Source organism: Sciurus vulgaris, assembly GCF_902686455.1.
Source record: "Sciurus vulgaris genome assembly, chromosome: 11".
NCBI classification, from domain to species: Eukaryota; Metazoa; Chordata; class Mammalia; order Rodentia; family Sciuridae; genus Sciurus; species Sciurus vulgaris.
In genome coordinates this window covers 7708167-7728031 of record NC_136472.1, presented here as the reverse complement: position 1 = coordinate 7728031, position 19865 = coordinate 7708167, and the positions used below count along the sequence as shown (strand labels likewise).

The following is a 19865-nucleotide window of genomic DNA, read 5'->3' as shown; positions in this document are numbered from 1 at the left end:
TAGCCATCTGTTAGGAACGTGTCTGCTGGGATCCAGTGGCCACTTCTCTGTTCGTGTGCAATTAGACATCTTCTTGGGGGCAAAGCAGGGGCTTGGGGTATCGACTAACCTTGAGGCATTTCACATTGTTCCTTTGCCCTCAGTCATTAGATATTAAATATTTGTGGATAAGTGAGATTCTGTGGATTTAGTGGATGAATGGAAAAGGTTCCATTTTCCTCCCAGAAGGAGTTTGTCAGGATAAAGTATTGCATATTATCTTTCTTAAGGATGACAGATCCTAGTAAGAAGTACCTTTAATTAGAGTAAAGCTCTTAGGAGACAGAAAGTTCATTTAATAATTCAACAAATACTTACTGAACATCTGTTACATACCAGGCATTTTCTGGATTTTGGGAATAGAGTGATACACAAAATATTTGAATGTCTTCTTTCATGATACAGAGATTTGAGCTAAGGAGACATATTTAGACAACACAAATAGAGGACAGTATGACGTGTTAGTAACTTGTGCTGGGCAGGAAAAATGAAGTGGGAAGACAGACAGGAAGTGTTGAGGGTCATCACATGGCTTAGGTATTATTACAGCTGGTTTCCCTTCGTAAACTACACATTTTATTTTGTGCATTCAAAAATGTGAAGGGAACTAGAGTACCCAAGGGACCTTGGCATGCAAAAGGTTAAATACTCTGCGTGGGAGGGTCCTCACTTCACCCCCCCCAGTGTGATTAAGAGGTGTCTATTTTCTTTTTTATGCTTTATGTTATAATGATGTGGTAGACTTTTCCATGTAGATTTTCATATTCTGTATGGTAATTGTGATTTTTAGGTTTTCTTTAATTATTTGAAGCCATCACTCACTTTGAGACTGGTGTTGTAGGTCAGATTTTCCATTTGTGTTCTGCACAACTCTAGGGTACCCTGGAGCCTTTTTGGGGACTCTGTGGCCATCTTAAATTTATATTTGAATCATTCTCATCTAGTTTTCTCTAAACAAATCAGTCAGATGCCCGGCCTTGAAAGATGTATAGTAAGGAACAGAGACAGGGGTTGCTGCATGTTTATGGGGCAGAAACAACAGGTTGTTGACAGATGCAGAAAGTGGATTAACCACTGATTTAACCCCTTCAGTGTATGCTACTGAACCAGTATGAAGACCTTGAGCCCATGCTAATGTCTGTATAAAAATGATAAGACTTTTTTCCCAGTTTGTGGTGCAGGATCCAGCATAAACCCAGCACCTTACCCATGCTAGGGAAGTGCTACCCATTGAGCCGCATCCCTCGCCCCCAAGCCCCCAAGTTTTTCTTTTTATTTGGTCAGCTAAGAATACACAGACTAAAGAACAAGTAAAACATCGTTTGCCCTTATTAGTGGAGAGATGTAGACCGTTGAACAATCAGCCACAATATGTTATGGTTAGAGCTAGGATAGAGATAGGCCCAGGTGTTGTCGAGATCCCCTCAAGGGGATAGCTCCTGCACCCGTGCACCAAACTGCTTGAGAAGGGCTGTGCTCACTGCTTTTCCTTTGTTCTCTTCTGATCGCAGCACTTTGTCATTTAGTGAGGTGGACTTTCCAGCCCACCACCTACTGCTGGTTATTCTGTAAGGTATACTTTTCTAAGATGTTGAAAAAGAGCCAAAGGATAATATTATGCCACATGTGAAAATTATGTGAAATTCAAATTTCTGTGTTCTAAGTTTATCACAATACAGCCACTCTCATCCCTCTGTGGATGGTCTGTGGCTGCTTTCTCCCTACAGGCAGTAGAGTTGAGCTTTGTCAGAGACCGTAGGGCCCACAAAAGCTAAAATATTCAGGCCTTTTGTAGAAAAAGTTTGCCAACTCTTGCTTTAATGCTTTTTAATGCCCTACTGAAATGCAGAAGGCTGAAATGATGGTATTCTGTCAAGGAGAATGCAAGACATCCTGGTACTCTGCTCTTAACTGTTGCAAGTAGTGCATTGGAAATATCTGAAACTTCTCCCTCCCTCCCTCCCTCCCTTCTTTCCTCCCCTCCTTCTTTTCTCCCTCCCTTCCTCCCACCAAAGCACAGTACACACACACCTTCATGCACTTACAGCCTTTGACCTCATTCTTGTCTGTTTTCACTTTGGTTATGGGAAACATTTTAATACTTCTCAAAAAAGAGGGTACCTGAGTCAAAATGACCCCAGAATACTTGCCTAAAGAGCAGGAATTATGAGGTCCTCTCTTAGGTGTGTGTAAACCTGCAGGACATTAGAACCATCCTTTAGCCTCTCTTTAGGTCTCTTAGATGGCAGGTTGATGAGTCAGTTCACTAAATCATCTTTATGTAGCTCAGTAGAGGTATCACTGTAGGTGGTTGGGGTGACCTGGCTTTGTCACTTTCTACCCTGGTGACCTTAAATAGCTTATTTAAATTTTCTGAGCCTCTATTAACTCATCAGAAAACATGGCTATAATAGTGACCTTATGAAAATGAAATAAGATCATGTTCTTAAATCTGCTGGCATTGCTGGGTACCTGTTTGTCTTGGAGTTGTTGCAGACAAAACTCAGCCTTTGTGCATTATAGGCAAGCACTCTGCCTCTAAGGGACATTGGAGCCCACTAGTAGGTGTTTATTGTAAACTATGAAAATTATTGTGACTGTGAACCCTTCCTTTGTATTATAAGACTTTTTTTTTTTTTTTGGTATCAGGGATTGAACTCAGGGGCACTTGACCACTGAGCCACATCCCCAGCCCTATTTTGTATTTTAATTAGTGACAGGGGGTCTCACTGAGTTGCTTAGCGCCTCACTGTTGCTGAGACTGGCTTTGAACTCGCGATCCTCCTGCCTCAGCCTCCTGAGTTGCTGGGATTACAGGTGTGAGCCACCATGCCTGGCTTATTGTAAGACTTTAAAAAGTAAAGGTATCCCAGTAGTTTGTTTTAATGTGTGATTGATAGCCCATCATTGTGCATTAATGTGTTTGCATTTAATGTTAATGTGTTTGCTAAAAACTGTCTTCCTAAACACTGAGTAATTTAAACCAAGACCTCCAGTGGCTGGGACATTCTAGCTCCTGTTTTAACTTGAATTCAGGGGTGGAAAGAGTGTCTTTTCCTGCGAACATGTTCAGTCACATTATCATTTTACGTGCTCAAAGATGATGGGAAGAAGAGGTTTCATTTGTCATGTCATCTCCCTTCCGTATTGACTACTTTCTTTCCGCTCCACCTGTTTTCAATAATTTATTGAACTGTTTAATGAATGAACAGTTTTAATTCTCCCTTGGAAGGTTAGTTTTGACAAGACAAGAGAAGTTCTAATGTTTGCTTAGCATAATTGTTGATAGTTTAGAGGAAACATGCTTCCAGGGACAGTGTTAGATCATCAGTGAAGACATTGCATTGTTTTAGAAAAGTATTTATTTATGTTTTAGAGAAGTTTTTAAATTTTTCATTTTATATACAAAGAACTATACAGTTGCTTTCATTGGATTTCATTTTCTTGGATAGTCCATTCAAGGAACATCCCTGCCTTAGTGAAGTCCCCATCTTTGGCAGCAAAGCCCTGGTAGCACACCTTGAGTCTGTGTTTCTGCATCAAACCAGGCTGTGTTGAGCAGCCTCGGCAGGGGCATTGGTGGCCCATCTTGCTTCTAGGGATACAGCAAGGCAAAAGACTTTGTTTTTTAAAAGTTTTCCATTGATCTTCATTTCTGAAAGTCTACCAAACACTAATTATATACTCCATTTTAAGCAAACTCATTTATGAAACACCTGTGTTTATGACTTGTTCAATGAAAAAGATGGGGCCCCTTTAAATAGCTAGCCTTCCTAGTAGAATGAGCATAATTATTTGAATTACATGAAACTGTGTAAAGTCAGATTGATGCAGAGTAAGCTGGACATGTATAGATCATAGTTAAGAACACAGGCTTTGTAGTCATGTAACATAGTTGTGATTCAAAACCTGGTTTTGCAGTTTACTTAATAGCTATCTATAATCTTGGCCTTTTGGTTTCTCATGGGAATAATAATACTGAGGTCATTTTGAGGTGCAGTCATCGCTGTGAAGTACTGAACTTGGTGCCAGATACATAGAAAGGGCTTCCATCATTTTCACTGTGGGTGGGTTATTTTAGATCTGTACAATGTATTGCTTCCTTTGGGTGTATAACTGAGGCCTATGTCTCTCAAGCTTCATTTTATGCTCTCAAGCTCCAGCCACAGTGAACTAGCAGTCCTCCTAAAGTTTCATGGCATCCTTACCCGCTATACATACGCCTGTGCTCTGTCTGCTTAGAACAGCTTTCTTCTTGCCTCTTTTTCCCCTACCTTCAGAGCCCAGTCTGAGGGACATTTCCAGGAAAACTTCCCTCACGCCCAGCCATGTGCCTCCCTGGAATCCCATGCCCCTCTGCTTCCCATCTTGCATTGTAAGGAACTGCTTACTTGTCTCTCGGTGAGACTGGGAGCTTCTTAAGGGCTTTCCAGTGAATTCTGTTCCTTGTCTAGCTTTCTGGTTTCTGTTAGCAGTGCACACCATTGCCGCTGGTTAGAGAAGAGGCAAGGTCTTGCCCTTGGAGAATGCACCAGACCTGGGTGAGCCAGCCTGTTTGTGGCCTTTGCTGTTCCCTTGATTCCTAGTAGTCAGGTGTTTCCTTGCTCTGAAACACGCCTGTGTTAGTCTTGAGAGATTCAGAGCTGGCGACGAGTGATCCCTGGACAGGTAAATCCCAGTGGAACCAGAAAGCTGGGTCTCACTTTCTTTAATTGGAGCCATCTTAGAAGGAGATATTGAACTGAAAAGAACACATCAGTCATTGGAAAGCGGTTTCAATTACTGGTCTATCCATATTTAGAATTCTTGCAATCATTTCCACTGTATGTAACACTGAAATCCTTTGTGGTTGTCTGCTGCAAAAATGAATCTTTGACCCAGCGACTTTAAATGCTTTTGACACCATTGGGAATTTTGAGAATTCTTAATTTAATCTGCACTTGTCCTGGGTGGGGAGGAGTGAGGGAGAAGCCATAGCCTTTGCATGGAAGGGTGTGCTGTTTATTGGTAAGCAGAGGGGGTGTGTTTCTGGAACTTCTTTTACCAGGTACTGATTATTAACATGATAAATGCCATGTTGTAACTTTTATTTCTGGAGGCAGTAAAGAACCAGCCAAACACAGAGATGAGTAGGAGGTGACTGGCACCCCAGGGCCCTGGAGTTGTTTGTGCAGCCCAGTCCCCAGGTGCAGAATGCCTTGTCAGTGGGAATGAAGAAACGCCTGGCTCCTACTGCTAATGGCACTGACCTCCTCAGTGATGTTACCTGTACTTCTTCTCTTCATGGACCCGTGGTGAGGTTGAGATGGAAACCACTTTTCTCTCCCTTCCCATCCCAAACATCACGTGCTGCTGCTTTACCTTAACTGGTAAAGTGATTACTTGGCTCTTGTCACGCTGGGACTTGTCCTGCCAGAGAACAGGAAGGTCACTTCACCACACCCTTTGGTTCCCTGTGTGCAATGACAATAGCCCTTTCTCTCAAAGATTGTTAGTGTTCAGAGGCATAGGCCTCCCCAAAGGGAAGGAGGCGGCTGTAGAGATGCACGTGGCTCAGCAGGTTTTCCGAATGGCTGGGGTTTTGAGTGCAGAGCCTTCCACTAGACCACCACTCCTTTTTCTTCCGTGTTGGTGCCTGACCCTACCAAGGGTGGAGCAGGGCCTCTTCTAGACAGGGCTCGCATTGTTCCCGCAAGTTGTCTTGTGCAGGGCATTTGTGGGAGGGGTAGAGTAGGAGTGTAAGACTGAGTTTCCTCTCTCAGTGAGCTAAAAATATAGCTGGGGAGTGATGACAAGCACAAAAAACTGAGAATGTCAGTGTATGTTCTGCATATAACTTCACAAAAGTGACAGGTGTAATATAATGAATAGAACCAGCAAAGTGTAGTCATCACTTTGTATCTGTGGGAGATTGTGGGGGGTTGGTTTCAGGGCCCCCACCAGAAATCAGAGTCCCTGGATGTTCAATTGCTTCATTTAAAATGATGTTGTATTTATATATAGCTTATGCACATTCTCCTTACTTCCCCGCCCCAGTACTGGGAGATGAACCCAGAGGCACTGTACCGCTGACCTGTATTACCAGCCCTTTTTATTTCTTTTTAAAATTTGAGTCAGGGTCTTGCTAAGTTGCCTAGCTGACCTTGAACTTGCTATCCTCCTGCCTCAGACTTTTGAGTTACTAAGATTATAGGTGTTGCCACCACACCTTGGTCAGACTTTTTTTTCCCCAAATTAATTAATTTTTTTTCCCCATATTCCTAGCCCTTTTTATTTTTTTCTTTTGAGACAGGGTCTCGCTGAGTTGCTGAGGCTGGCCTCAAATTTGCAAACCTCCTGCCTCAGCTCCCCTGAGTCACTGGGATTACAGGCATGGACCACTGTGCCCAGGCTTCCAAATGTTTTTGATCCGAAGTTGGTAGAGCCCTTGGCTGAAGAACCCATGGATGCAGAGAGCCAGTTGTGTTTCAGACAGTGATTCCAGGGTATTTGTCCTTTTGTAGGGTTACCATCATGTGGAATCAGTCTATTAAACAGGATTGGTGTCCCATTATACTTTTCTAGGTTAAATGGTCCCAATATAGCATAATAAATACTTTTATTTTTAGTTGAGGGAAAAGATAGTATTTTTCAAAAAATGAGAAAGAAAAATAAATATGGGACATCATACATGTCTCCTGATAGGTGTACACGATACCACCTGTAAAGTTTTCTTGCTGACTAAAATACAGCCTGAGGGGATGAAAAGGACAGAGAAACTTTTTTGGGAGGGATGCAATCAGCAATTCCAAACTACAGGAGCCTTCACCCAGTTATTTCATCAAATAAATCATAAGGGGAAAAGTCTCAAAGATAAAAAGAGATCTAAGAGGTGAATGAACCAATAATCACATGCAACTCTGTTGCAGACAAGCAAAACGAAGAAAGGAGCATGCAGCCATCTGGAGTGTGGCTCAGTGGCAGAGCGCTTGCTGGGCAGGGACAGAACCTTGGGTTCCATCCCCAGCACCACACAAACAAAAGCAAAACAAAAAGAGGGCGATGTCTTGACAGAAGAAAGATCAATGGTTGCCTGGAGCAGGGCAAAGGAGCCACCTGGCTGCACAGGGCAGGATAGAAATACTCATATCTTCATATGGTGGTACATACATTGAAATTCATCAAACCATTCATAAAAATGGGTACTTTCTTTTCTTCTTTCCTTCCTTTCATTCTTCCTTTCTTTCTTTCATATTGAACCTAGAGCCTCATTCATGCTAGACAAGTGCTTTACCACTGAGCTACACCCCCAACCCTTGTGGTTTGTTGTATGTAAATTAATTTTTCTGTAATTAGGTTGGTTTAAAAATTGAAAATTAGTAAAAAACTGGGGTTGTGGCTCAGTAGTAGAGCTCTTGCCTGGCATGACACTGGGTTTGATCCTCAGCACCACTTACAAAAGTAAATAAAAATAAAGGTATTGTGTCCATCTACAACTAAAAAAGAATTAGTTATAAAAGGTTTTTATGTCTTGTGTACACAGTGTTGAATCAGTTATTTCAGAGGCTTGATGCAACTGGACCTGATTTGGGCTACATCTCTGTTGCCTTCCCTACTTAACATAAACTTTTATCATTTGAACCTCTGACTTTGTGTAGTGTCTCCAGTGTTTCCTTGTAGCCATAGAGCAGACTTGAATTTTATGTTTGTTCATGCCTGTCATCTGAAAGGACATGCATTTTGATGCTAGAAGAAATGATGTGAGCCAATCATGGTGGCTTGTGCACATAATCTCAGTAGCTTGGGAGGTGGAGGTAGGAGGATTGAAAGTTCAGAGCCAGCCTCAGCAACTTAGTGAGAATCTAAGCAACTCAGTGAGAACTTTTCTCTAATTAAAATACAAAAAAGGGCTGGGGATTTGGCTCAGTGGTAAAGCACCCCTGGGTTCAACTTTGGCATATACACATACCCACCAATTAAAAAAAAAAAAAAAAAAGAAAGAAAAAAGAAAGAAATGATATGAACTGAGGATGTGCCTGGGTGATAAGAGTACTTGCCTAGTATGCGTTAGATCCTGGGTTCAATCCCCAGCACTGCAAGCAAACAAAATGATGTGAGAAGGATACATACCCATTTATAATTTATTGAACATTCAGTTTACTGCATTATAATAGTCAAGAACTAAGAATACACTTGAGCTGAAAAGAGTCCTTTTGGATTTTAATTTTTTTTTTTTTTTCATCTAGTTTACCAACCAGTCAACGTTTATTGAATGTGTTCTTTACACCAGCCATAGTGTTGAGTTCAGGGCTTAATGAGGATGAATATGATGCAGTGCAGAGCCTTACTGTAAGCATATCACTCTAGTGGGATGATAACTGTGTGTACCCATAATTTCAGCAGTGTAATAGATGCCATGGTAAAGGTGGGTGCAAAATCCAGTGGTGGCCACATTTACACAGTGACATTGCATTATGACCCCTTCCTGCCTCAGGCCTCCCTTCCTTGCCTGTCAAATCACATGAGTCAGTGGACAGTGTCAGACAGTTTGGCAATGGCAGTTAGAGCAAAACCTTCCTTTTGCCCTTGTAAATTTGTTATTTTTCCTTCCAGATCTCTAGTGCAGAGTTAAGATTTTGATATTCTTCAGTTCATAAAGCATAGTGAATTGTAAAGTCCCTCTCATGTACTTTTTGTTGTTATTTTCCCTCATTTCTCCCATTCCACCTGTCCCCATCAGCATATGCTCTAATGTATTTAGTATATATGTCTGAATCCTCATGTGTTTTCTAAGTTAATATAAATAGTAGTATGTTGTAATTTTCATGCTGATTCATTTTCATTCAAAACTATATTTCTGGGGCTGGGGCTGTACCTCAGTGGTAGAGCGCTTGCCTAGCACGTGTGAGGCATGGGGATGAATCTTCAGCAACATAAAAAATAAATAAAGTCATGAAAAAAATTTTTAAAAGTATTAACAGACAACAAAATCATTCAAGTGAAAAAGTAGTATTGTTAAACTTCAGATAAAACTGAAGTTTTATCAGCACCCCATGGAATAAATAAATAAATAAAGGTATTGTGTCCATCTACAACTAAAAAATTAAAAACTATATTTCTAAATTTTATCCATGTTGTTCTGTTTAAATGTTGCTTTTAGCTACAACTGGCATTGTATTTGTCACTTGTATTCACAGCATGTTATTAATCTGTCCCCCTGCTGAGGGATACCTAGTTTGTTGTGGCCCCTGTCCTGCACACAGTGCTCTTACCAACGACCTCATGAGCCTTCTTAAGGACTTGCACAGGTTTCTCTGGCTAAGTGCAGCAGGCAGCCCTGCTGGTCCCTGAGAGCTCAGCTGGTTCTTCTCATGTAGTTCTCAGCGTGTCATTGCCCCTCCCTGCTCTGCATCAGGCTGTGTGGTCACCGGGCATGGTCAGCTGGGTTGTCCTTTCTGTGGCTGTGTGTGTTGTTCCTGAGTTGCAGCTCCACTCGCTAGCTTTGCAGCCAGCTTTGGCATCTCTTTGTGATCATGCTCTAGCACCTGGTGGCAGTTAGTAACTATGTTTTGAAAGTGTGAATGGTCTTCAGGGGCAGAACCTCAGTGGCCTACTTGCTGCCAGATGCAGGGGTCACTTTTGGTTCTTCTGTGAGAGGAAGGCAACTATCGTTTCAGAGTTTTGGGTTTGAATCTGGCTCTGCTGCTTACTTTTGAGACTTTAAAGATAGTCACTTTTCTTGCCTGGGAGTGTTTTTCATTTACAGAATGGAGATAACAACACTGAATTGGCATTTTGTGAGGAATTATGTAAAGTAACTTAAGAAGTCTCCCCTGAAACACAGCAGATCTCCAGCAGCACCAGGGTTGCCTCCCTAAGTTTTGAAGCTTGTTGCCTACCATGGCTGCCTCCTAAGCCCCAGGTATCTGAAGTAAGAGCAGTATTTCTAACATAGGTTCTGTTTATTAGTTTGGGTACATTATATAAAATCAGCCAATATTTTTGAAATTTCCCAGATGACTAACTGTTCCTTCTGCTGAGGGAGGTGAAAGCAGCCAGCAACCAGGAATGTCACCAATGGTAGTGGGATGTACTCTTTGGAGTCCTGAAATGACTAGACCAGTTTTTGCCCTTTTCCTTTTTTTTCCTCCATAAAGAAGAAACATTTACAGTCCAGTCAACAAATGGGCTAAGGAAATGAATAGACACTTCACAGAAGAAGATCTACAAGCAATCAACAAACATATGGAAAAATGTTCAACATCTCTAGTAATAAGAGAAATGCAAATCAAAACCACCCTAAGGTTCCATCTCACCCCAATTAGAATGGCGATTATCAAGAATACGAGCAACAACAGGTGTTGGCGAGGATGTGGGGAGAAAGGTACACTCATACACTGCTGGTGGGGCTGCAAATTAGTGCAGCCGCTATGGAAAGCAGTGTGGAGATTCCTTAGAAAACTTGGAATGGAACCACCATTTGACCCAGCTATCCCACTCCTTGGCCTATACCCAAAGGACTTAAAATCTGCATACTACAGAAATACAGCCACATCAATGTTCATAGCTGCTCAATTCACAATAGCCAGACTGTGGAACCAACCTAGATGCCCTTCAATTGATGAGTGGATAAAGAAACTGTGGTATATATATACTATGGAATATTACTCAGCCATAAAGAATGATAAAATTATGACATTTGCAGGCAAATGGATGAAATTGGAGAATATCATGCTAAGTGAGATAAGCCAATCTCAAAAAGCCAAAGGACGAATGATATCGCTAATAAGTGGAGGTTGACACATAATGGGGGGGAGGGAAGGGTTAGAGTTAGGGTTAGGGAGGGGGGCAAGTATAGAGGAAGGAACTACTGTATAGAGGGTAAAGAGGGGTGGGAGGGGTGGGGGGAAGGGAAAAAAATAACAGAATGAATCAAACAACATTGCTCTATGTAAATTTATGATTACACAAATGGTATGCCTTTACGCCATGTACAAACAGAGAAACAACATGTATCCCATTTGTTTACAATAAAAAAAAAAAAAAAAAAAAAAAAAAAAAAAAAAAAAAAAAAAAAAAAAAAAAGAAGAAACATTTATTTACATTCTCAGTGGACTAAAGGAGGTTTTAAACTGTTATGATTAAAATTTTATTTTTAAGAAAATATCATATGATCAACACACTTAAAGCTTCAGGTATTAGTAACCTCATTTAGGCTTCTTAAAAAACCAACACGAGCATATTTTCTGGAGGGCAAAATATTTCTTATTTAATACTTCAGTAACACAAAAGCACTTGGTTTAGAAACAGAAATCCTTTTCTGAAGGCCATACCCACAAAGACACCCACAGCCAGCAACAGTCACTGGATAGAACCACCAGTGTGAGGAAGACATGACTATGCAGTCTCTGCTCCACCTTCACACCTCATGAGGTGACCCTGGTTACTGAACTGGCTCATGGTTGGACTCTAGCACATGCACATGTGCATATCACAGAGAGATCTGCATGCACAGCCTTGGGTTCTCCTGGAGTCCAAGGAATGCAGATCCTCCAGAGACATCTTCAGGTATGCTCCCTCCTTTGGGCAGGAATCTCTTGGGAATGTTGAAGTTGTCTGACCACATGCTGATCAGCCATATTGCCAAGAAGTGCCAGGCAGAATCATCCTTTCTGTACTTCACTAAAGTAGCCAAGTGGCTTGTTCCTATTCAGAGAGCAGCAAAATGACTCTATCTTCAGACGGCGAAGTAACCTTGTCTCCAGTTCCAGGCAGGTAGATTTGTGGGAAGTGGCACTGGGTTATATTTGTGATTCAGCCTCTTGGGATGAAGATGAGTGTTGTGGGTTTTACACAATGCTCATACATTTAAGCCTTCTGCAGATCCTGCACTGCCTGGGAGTATCTTCAAGTAAATCTGTTTTATTTAATTCCAGAGAAGGAAACATTTTTAAAATAGTTTAAGTCTTTTCCAAATTGAGGCATCTGGATAATCAGAACTGATGGTGCCTCTGTGAATTTCAGGTTACAGGTCATAAAAGACCATTCTATTAGCTGCTGGATTGTAGGAACTCCAACTTTCTCATTTTTTTTCCCCCATAAAAAATGTGATAGTAGTCTTCTACTTTTTGACCTGATAATTTTTTTTAATTTTTATTTATTTATTTTCCATGGATATTTTTTTGATTGTCAATGAACCTTTATTTTTTATTTACTTATTTATATGTAGTGCTGAGACTCAAACCCAGTGCCTAACACATGCTAGGCTGCTCTACCACTGAGGTACAATTCCAGACCAGCTAATTTTATTTTTAATAACGATTCTACCCTTAAGATGAAACAAGATATTTAAGAATTCTTCAGGATCTTTTTATTCAGAGGTAAATCCTGATAATAGCCTCAACTTTTTCAAATATTTTCTTCAGTTTAGTAATTTTTGTGGCACACACATAAACTGTATATTTTCAGAAGATTTATACTTTCTGTCCTCAGTGGCTCTTGAGATTCACTATCATATTCTGCATCATTCTTTGCTTTGGGTCTAAGTAAGTGTCCAGAATAGAATCAAAAGCAAATAAGCAGAATAAGGTTGAGTCTAAGTAACGAGAATTACTTAACAAGAATTGGTGACCCTGGATACCTTTTTTTCTTTCCAATCATTATCTCCAAACCCTTTTCCATTTTTGATGGTGTATTTTCTTCTACTGCTTCACTTCAAAGGCTAGAGAGTTACAGAGTTGAATCTGGTTGGAAACTGGCTGCAGGGATGCAAACCTGGAGTCAGGCCTGCAGCTCTTCAGCTTAACCATTAGTGCCTTCTTCAGGGTACAGGTGAAATACTGAGTGCCCCTAAAGGTTCCACCAACACAGCCTGCACATTCATCTTCTGGTTCCAGTCCAACTGACCAATCCAGTGAGTTACCCCATAGAAGGGAGGATTCTCTTTAACTTCAGCCAGCAAGCCTACTTCCAAACCATGTGAGTTACCAGAAGATATAGGCAAGGGCCCACTGTCTTGGACAGGTGAATTGTTTAGCTCTCCCATTGCAGACTGTGACCAGTGTTTCCATTGGCATTGGGTATCTCTGTCAGGCTGAATGGTTGAGAGTGAAATCTGTTCTCTTTGGATTAGGAGTTAATGAAGTTGTGGGGGTGGTGAAGAATGTCTTAAGTGTGGAGATAACTCCATTAGTGACCTGCAGGGTCTTCTGCACCTGTAGCCTTTGGTTTATTATGCCTGATGGATCTTTATCCCCTATACTTCTTGACATAAAGGCAAGTTTTGGAGGTCTTCTTTCCTGTGTCATACTATCTGGGATAATACTGTTGATGTGCAAGAGAATTGTACTTTCTATGCTTGCAAAACTGCAAAGCTGTATTCCATCACAGTTGCCATATCCAGATCAACAAAATATCCTAAGCTCTCTTTTCCTGGCAAAACATCACAGAGTATAATTTTTCCAGATTCTTTAGTTCTCCAGCCTTTAAAGAACCTCTGGAGTTTGTTTCCCAAGGAGGGAAGTTCAGCCTGCATGGTGTACACTGGCCAATCCATTGTCATCATCTTCTATGATTTCCAGCTTATCCAGTGCAACAAACACACCACAGTCTTCATCACACTGAAAGAGCTGGTCCTTTCATACACTCCTGTCAGTGAAACCTTGACCATGATCTTCCTCCAGTGGTTCTGCTACAAAGAGTATTCCTGACATTGCCCTTTCTGCTAGCAAGGGTCCTCAAAATTCACAACTCCCAGGACCTTCTCTTCCCCAGACCTCAGCTGCACTCATGGCAGCCCGTGTGACCTGGAAGCCTTGGCTTAGTGACTTTGTTCTTCTTCTTTTTTAAAAAAAATCTTTATTTATATTTATTTGGAGATCCAAGATGGCAGACTAGAGGGAGGCTACGTTCCTTGTCGCTCCATAACTCAGGTTTCAAGCAGAGGATATCTGTTTCTTGGTGAGGCAGTTTTTGCTGCTTATCCAACCCCTCCTGTTTACCCCATTTGTCTACTGCGGTCACCTGCAGTCTGCCCGCATATCGACTACTTTTTGAGTGCAGCTTGCTCACTGTCTGGCGCCTACCATCTGCCATTTGCCTGCCTCTTGCTTGTCCATCACCCGCCTCTCACCTACCCATCACCCACTGAGGTTCACCTGCCGATAGTCCAACAGCAGTCAGCAGACTGACTGTAGACCACCAGTGGAGTGCCAGCTGCCTGCTGTTGCCTGGAAATTCACTGTCACAGTACTTGCGGATTTGGTTACACATGGCTGCCACCATTCTGAGATAACAGCCAGGACCTGTAGGACCCCTGGCTAGACTGACTGCACCCTGCCTCCAGGATCCCACAACCAGACAGACTGTACCCCACCTCCAGGACACCTGCCTGACCAGCCACACCCCACCTCCAGGACCTCTAGCCGACCACACCCACACCCTGTACTGCAGCTCCCTATTTGCCAACACATTTGAAAGCCAGAGCAGCCATCTTGGATAGTCCTGGAAGCTGTATCTCCCATCTTTAGGTGGGGCAGGTCCTATCCTGAGATGCCTGCTGGAGACTGGGAATTCATTGTAAGGTACCTCTCATACATCAGTTTACTGAAGACTGGGAGGTTTGACTACTATATGACTGTTATAGTGTAGATTTTTTTTTCTCCTTATTGAAAAAGTTTTTATTTCTTTACTTTTCTCCTCTGTTTTCCTTTTGTTTACCTGTTCCCTCAGAGACTCTTTCTCCCTTTTTGCATGCTAACAACCAACTTCTTTGGATTACACGCTCACTCTTTCTATGATCTAGAACTTCTGTATATTCTTTTCTTATCCCATTAACAACTACGTCTTACACCCTTTCCCATCCTCTTTGTCCTCCATTAAAAATTGCAGACTTTAATTGCAAATCTATTTGTTATACTGTAGATAATAATTAAACCCATTCTGTTTATTATGACATTATTGTTAACGTCCTCATAGGGGCTATTTGGTTTAGGACTGTATATTGTCTGTACTGGGCACTGCTAATATTGATCTCCCCCTTAAAGAAAAAGAATTGGAAAAAGATTAGAGTATAAAAGATTAGCCTATGGGGGGAAACTGCAATCAGTCCAGATCTGACTGCTAGAGGGGAAGATACATGAACAACATGAAAAAACAAGGGAAGAAAATGATCCAAACAAATCTAGATTTTGTATTAATAGAACCCAGTGACAGTATGGTAGAAGAAATGTCAGAAAAGGAGTTCAGAATATACATAATTAAAATGATTCATGAAGCAGAGGATGCGATGAGAGCAAATGCAGGCAATGAATGATTACACCAATAAGTAGTTGAAAGAGCAACTGCAGGAAGCAAAAGATCATTTCAATAAAGAGATAGAGATTCTCAAAAAAAAAAAAAAAAAAAAGGAAATCCTTGAAATGAAGGAAGCAATAAACTGAATAAAAAACTCAATGGAAAGCATCACCCACAGACTAAACCACTTGGAAGACAGAACCTCAGACAATGAAGACAAAATATTTAATCTTGAAAATAAAGTTGCCCAGAGAAGATGGTAAGAAATCATGAACAGAATCTCCAAGAACTATGGGACATCATGAAAAGACCAAATTTAAGAATTATTGGGATTGAAGAAGGCACAGAGATACAAACCAAAGGAATGAACAACCTATTCAATGAAATAATATCAGAAAATTTCCCAAACCCGAAGAATGAAATGGAAAATCAAATACAAGAGGCTTATAGAACACCAAATGCACAAACTCACAACAGATCCACACCAAGGCACATTATAATGAAAATGTCTAACATACAAAAATAAAGATAGGATTTTGAAGGCTGAGAGAGAAAAGCATCAGATTACATATAGGGGGAGACCAAGACGGATAGCAGCAGACTTCTCAATCCAGACTCTAAAAGCTAGAAGGGCCTGGAACAACATATTTCAAGCTCTGAAAGAACATGGTTGCCAACCAAGAATCCTATACCCAGCAAAACTAACCTTCAGATTTGAAGATGAAATAAAATCCTTCCATGATAGACAAAAGTTAAAAGAATTTACAAATAGAAAGCCTGTGCTACAGAATATTCCCAACAAAATATTCCATGAGGAGGAAATGAAAAACAACAATGTAGGTCAGCAAAGGGAGGAACTACCTTAAAGGAAAAACCAATCAAAGGAGAAACCAAGTCAAGTTATTTTTTTATTTGTTTTTATGTAGTGCTGAGGATTGAACCCAGTGCCTTGAACATGCTAGGCAAGTGCTCTACCGCTGAGCCACAATTCCAGCCCAGTGGCTTTGTTCTTTAGCAGTCTGAACCTCTCTTCACCATTGATAATTGCCAACAGTAACTGTGTGAATTGTTTGTTTCTACAGTATCCATTTTGTTAACAAAGAGAACTGTGTGAGGTCGTTCTAGCCTTTTTAATCCCCATCTGATTTTTATTTTGTTTTGCAGAAGAAACCCTCAAGTGCCCCACAGATGGTCTTGGATATAATTGTCCTATGCTCCCCTTTGGTTGTTTAAGGAACTTCTGTGTCTGTCTGTGACACTGCATTCTTAAAGAAGCTAATCAACAAAATCTACTCTTCCTAGTAGTGTGAAGTAACTTTTTCTTTGCTCATAAACCTGGACTCATTGTGATAGTAACTTCAGAATATAAACTCTGTACTGCCGCCTGGGACCTTGCTGACGTTCCCTGAACTTCAGCAGCAGGAATTCTGTGAGGGGTTCCTTCAGCTCTTCCTTCCTTACTTCTGGATATCAAATGGTACACTCTGTCATGCCATTTCTGAATTGGATAAGCAAACATAGGGACAGATGGCAGACTGATTATGAGGATATGCGTGCGCTTGTGGTAGAATTTTTTCTTGGTTAATGTGGCTTTAAAAGCATTTCTAGTGGTTTGTAGTTTGATATTTTATTCCGATTTGGAATTACCCTGTAAATATGAAAGTCCAGTGGGTATTTTTCCCCACACACTTAGCACTAGCTGAGGTGTCCTGGCTGAGGGTGCCCTCCAATGGCCCATGTGGAACTTGGTCACAGTTGTCATACTCTTGTCCCCACTGTGGGGGACTCTCTTCCCTCCCCAGCTTTTGCTCACTCTTGGGCTTCTTGCTGGCCAAGTGCCGATGTTGGGGATCATCCTTCTTATACCCTCTTTGAATTTCTCATGTCCTCTAATACCTCCAGTGCTCTTCATTTCTCCTTCCCACTCATTCTTTTCATTATACTTTTAAGCAAAAAACGTACCCCAATCACAGCTGAACAGTGTTTAGGAGCATGTGCATAGCCCTGAGAAAGGAGACCCCAGATCTTTAGGAGAAATTAGATGACCCAAGAAAGAAATAGTGTTGCGACCTTGAGAGCTCTGAGATCTGCAAGGGGTTCCCCAGAACCCTTACAGCGTTGCTTACCTCCTCAAGCTAAATTTGCTTTGTCTTAAGCTTTAGAATTCAAGGCAAGTAAAACAGTTCTTCAAGTTTCTTTTCCTTTTAAGTGATTAGAATGCCAGTGTATTTTGTATTTTATACTCAGAAAGTACGCTGACTCTGGGTCTCCCCACCCATCACGGGTGCCATGTGTGCCAACAGGTGGCAGGACCGGCCACTCTGTCCTCAAGCTCAGGGTCTGCCCCGCCAACCTGCAGCTTAGCTTCTGGAATATGTCCATTTGTAAATTGAATTCTTATACTATTTATTTGTGCTTTTTAATTCATTATCTGACTGTAGTGAAAGCAACACAGATATATAATCTCTTATGTGGTTTTACAACAAAGAATCACACTACTGAGACCCCTTGCTTAGCCCTCCAGCCCTAGTTTGTTCTTTCAAAATTCAGCTTTTACTTGCAGAAGCTGAGGAACTTAGGGGAAGAATATGGATGAAACAGACTGCCCAACTGCACTGCCACGAAGAAAGCTCAACATACTCCTGCTTACAGTGGTCATGGCTCAACAAAACATTCAAATCCCCTTTTTATCTTTTCCTTCAAAGAGCACTGTATTTACAAATAAAAAGTTAAGAGTAATAAACGCCATAGTTTCCAGTCTTTTTAGAGATGTGAGCACCTATCATTTGATTTCATTCTCCCAACTTTTCCTAAGTACTTAGATAGTCTTTGGAATAGAATTACATCATTTTACCATTTGAAGCCTCTGTGGTTTTGTAGTTGTTTCCTGTCTGACATAGTTATCCATTCCAAAAACTCCTGTTACCAATTTTTACTCCAAAGACTGGGTCATTTTTCCCTCTTTGAATTGTGAAACCAGAATCAAGTCTGAGCACCAGTTGAGGAGGAAGGAGACTTTTATTTTTGACCAAGAACCGGTGAAGTGGGAGATAAACTCCCAAATAAGTTTCCTACCCCTTGGGGATCAGGAGGTTATAGATATAAGGTAAAAGAAATGAGAGGGAAAGATTGGCTAAGAAAGGAGAGGGATTGACACATCTTTTATTATAATGAAGTCAGAGGTGGTCTGGCAATAACTGTGGTGACCATCTTCAATCTAAGCAGTTTTAGCCAGCCCGCCCGAAGAGGATCTTATGTCTTGTCCTCAAAGACAGGCAAGATTGGGGATGGGTAAAATATTCAGCTAGGCCACCCAGTTAGTTCAAGACCAGGGTAATGGTCTCTGAAAGTTAGCCATCTAGCCTTGGCCCAATTCTTCTATGCAGCAAGAACTCAGGATTTTTTAAAAAGGAGGTCCATTCCATTTATGGACTGCCCTAATTCTAAGAAAATTCTGTGTGCTCAACTGAAATTTAACTCATGGAAATTTTCACCTTAAGTCCTGATTCATCTATTTGTAGCAACAAATGACTGTGTTGTCTCTTTCGGTCTTGATGCCTGTATTAACTTTTCATCCATCATTTTGTGACCGAAATACATGACAAAAACAACTTAGAGGAGGAAGTTAATTTTGGCTCATGGAGTCAGAGGTTCAGTCTGTGGTCAACCAACTCCATTGCTCTGAGCCCAAGGTGAAGCAAAACATCATGGTGGAAGGGCTTGGCTCAGGCTGTGGCAGCCAGGAAGCAGAGAGAGAGGAGAAGCCAGAGGAACAAGATATAATCCCCAAGGACACATCCCCAGTTGCCCCATGTCCTTCAGCCACATCCTACTTGCCTACAGTTACCACCCAGTAGAGTAGTCTTTCATATCACTAACCCATCAAGCATTCTGGTAATCTAATAATTTTACCTCCAACCATTCCTTCATTAACACAGTTTTTGGAGGACAGCTATATCCAAACCATAACATTGCTCTTCAGCCATTGAAGGGCAGCCTCCTCTCCCTAGTATCTCCTGGCTGAACTTGGCCCACTTTTCTCTTGGCTTATGGGGGTGGGTGGGTGGTGTTTGAAAATAGCCCTATTACTTAGTGAGTTGCAAATTTTCCATTTGTCATTTGTCTTCAGGCATTCTTTACAGTGGTGTTTGCCATGCAGAATTTTTTTCTATAATGTAATAGAATCTATCCTTTTTTTTTTTAAATGACCTCTGGGTTTTATTCATGCTTTTGGATTTTGATCAGAGTTAGAAAAGCCTTGCTTACTTTCTGACTGCATAAAAATTTTTTATTCATCTTTTCTTCTAGTTCTTACATAGATTGTGTGGGGATTGTGTACATGTTTAAATCTTTAATCCATCTAAAATCTGAATAAAGTGGTGAGATAGGGATTCAAATTAATTTTTTTTCCAACCAGCTACCCAGTTATTCTTTTTATTCATTTTCTGTCACTGATTCAAAATGCTGTTTCATTAAATTTCTGACATACTTGGATCTAGTCCCAGGATTTTTCATATGTTTTGATGTCAAGCAAACCATCACACCTTATACCT

At 41.1% G+C, this 19865-nt stretch overlaps 1 protein-coding gene and 3 pseudogenes across 5 annotated transcripts in view; 1 reads left to right on the top strand and 3 right to left on the bottom strand.

Moving 5' to 3' along the window:
* PACS1 (phosphofurin acidic cluster sorting protein 1) overlaps positions 1 to 19865 on the top strand; it is a 191755-nt gene that overhangs the window by 78116 nt on the left and 93774 nt on the right. The gene's annotated exons all lie outside the window — the stretch shown is intronic.
* Positions 11416 to 12159, bottom strand: LOC306639622 (ubiquitin carboxyl-terminal hydrolase CYLD-like; annotated as a pseudogene). Its single transcript has one exon. The product of its transcript is annotated as a ubiquitin carboxyl-terminal hydrolase CYLD-like (transcript).
* LOC306639615 (ubiquitin carboxyl-terminal hydrolase CYLD-like) lies at positions 12280 to 13106 on the bottom strand (annotated as a pseudogene). The gene has a single exon. The product of its transcript is annotated as a ubiquitin carboxyl-terminal hydrolase CYLD-like (transcript).
* Positions 13106 to 17167, bottom strand: LOC306638375 (ubiquitin carboxyl-terminal hydrolase CYLD-like; annotated as a pseudogene). Its single transcript has 2 exons — positions 17126 to 17167; positions 13106 to 13798 (listed from the first exon to the last, which is right to left on the bottom strand). The product of its transcript is annotated as a ubiquitin carboxyl-terminal hydrolase CYLD-like (transcript).